This window comes from Carlito syrichta, unplaced genomic scaffold, assembly GCF_000164805.1.
Source record: "Carlito syrichta isolate Samal-C Ts95f unplaced genomic scaffold, Tarsius_syrichta-2.0.1 Scaffold303952, whole genome shotgun sequence".
Taxonomy (NCBI): domain Eukaryota; kingdom Metazoa; phylum Chordata; class Mammalia; order Primates; family Tarsiidae; genus Carlito; species Carlito syrichta.
The window spans coordinates 6066-8015 of NW_007248048.1; the positions used below are offsets into that span (position 1 = coordinate 6066).

Here is a 1950-nt window from a genome sequence, read left to right on the forward strand (position 1 = left end):
GCGGTTCAGGCAATCCACTCACCTCAGCCTCCCAAAGGCACGGGATTACAGGCTGAGCCACGGAGCCCGGCTTAAACTTCTTAACATTCCAAGTCCTACTCTTCTGTATGCACTTAAACACAGGGTGTGTCCATGGTTTTTCCACACAATGTCATCCTTTGTGCCATCAAAACCATTGATGAGGCTCTCAGCAGCGCACTGTCATTCTCAGGCAGTGACAACTATTTATTTACTTATTTATTTTTTTAGGCAAGGTTTTGCCCTGTCGCCCAAGCTGGAGTGCAATGGTACAATCATGGCTCACAGCAGCCTTGATTTCCTGGGTATAAGAGATCCTCCCACCTCAGCCTCCTGAGTAGCTGAAACTACAGGCGCTCACTGGCACACCTGAATAATTTTTTTATCTTTGTAGAGACAGGGACTCACTATATTGTCCAGGCTGGGCTCAAGCAACCCTCCTGCCTCAGCCTCCACAGAGTGCTGGGATTACAGGCATGAGTCAATGTGACAACTATTAAAACTATTAGTGACAACTATTAAAACTCCTACCTGTTGATCGCATTCTGATTTCAGAAAATTTAAAATGTGTCCTAAAATCAATTGAATATGCTGTATATAATTTTCCTGAACTTTTTCTTTTCACTTTATTTATATTTCTTAGTTAGAATAGAAAGAGACTTTTGTCTTACTCATAACATATTGGAGAAAAAAGATTTTTTAAAATTTGTTGGTTTGTTGTTAATTTCATGAAATGAGTACTATTTCTGCCTTTTGATTTGAACTATCTTGATTTGAGTTTCTTTTCCTAAAATCTAATGCCTATGAGGGTACATTAAAAACATTTCCCTGGTTTTATTGAAATGTAATGGAAATATGACTGATACGTAGAGGGCTAGTGTCTTCTCTTTTGAATCTCAGAGAATTTACCACAACAGAATGCTTGCCCTGGAAGTTTTTTGGTTTTATTTATGAGATAGGGTCTCACTCTGTCATCCAGGCTGGAGTGCAGTCATGATCATGACTCACTGTGGCTGCAAACTCCTAGGCTCAAGTGATTCTTCTACCTCATCCTTCAGAGTAGCTGGGACTACAGACACATGCCACCATGCCCTACTAGTTTTTTAATTTTTTTTTGTAGAGACAAGGTCTTACTATGTTGCCTAGGCTGGTCTTAACTCCTGGACTCAAGAGATCCTCTTGCCTTGGCCTCCAAAAGTGCTGATGTGAGCCACTGCACATTAGGCCTGGCTAATTATTTAAGAACCTTTTGTACAAGGAAAAATTATAGGGATACGGGTTGACAATGGTAGTAGACCAAAAGTACTTTTCCAAAGAATATTTTAATTCTGCAAAATTACATGGTCATTGGCCATATGAGTTTTTTAGTTTTAACAAATGTCCCATGGTAGTGTAAGATATTAACATTAAAGGGAAGTGTTTGGTGAAATGTATATGGGAACTCTGGACTATCTTTACAACTTTTCTGAAAATCTAAAATTATTACAAAATAAAAAGTTTATTTAAAAAAATACAAAGGCAGAAGCTATGAAGTTGCAGAATGATAGTTAATATAACCAAAATTGTCAGTCTTGATTAGTTTTCTTTCTGCTACTGACATACGTATGTAACATTTATTAGTGAATACACATGTACGCAGTGAATGGCATCAGCACCTTTTACATCGCACCCTGATTTTTCCTTTCGGAAGTCAATGTGATTTAATTTGAAGCAAACTGAAATGGGTTCCTCTTCTTAATTCATTCATATTGCCTTTTGATGGCCATGGCATAAGGAACTTTATCCCAGGAATACAGCTTTACATTAAGTAAACTGTAAACTTGTTTATAATAGTTTTAAAAATTATTTACTGTAGCCGGGCTCGGTGACTCAGCCTGCCTGTAATCCCGCGCCTTGAGAGGCTGAGGTGAGTGAATTGCCTGAGCCCGCGGG

The 1950-nt window shown here is 38.7% G+C and overlaps 1 protein-coding gene across 2 annotated transcripts in view; it reads left to right on the top strand.

Annotated features, from left to right (window-relative positions):
• The window catches only part of ZBTB43 (zinc finger and BTB domain containing 43), a 28572-nt gene that overhangs the window by 3608 nt on the left and 23014 nt on the right, over window positions 1–1950 (top strand). Inside the window, exon 1 of one of the 2 annotated variants that reach the window (XM_021712969.1) lies at window positions 1705–1825. The exons of the other annotated variant lie outside the window; for it this stretch is intronic. The gene's annotated coding sequence lies outside the window, so the exon portion shown is untranslated. Of the gene's footprint in view, window positions 1–1704; window positions 1826–1950 lie in introns of those variants that run through there. 2 annotated transcript variants of the gene reach the window in all.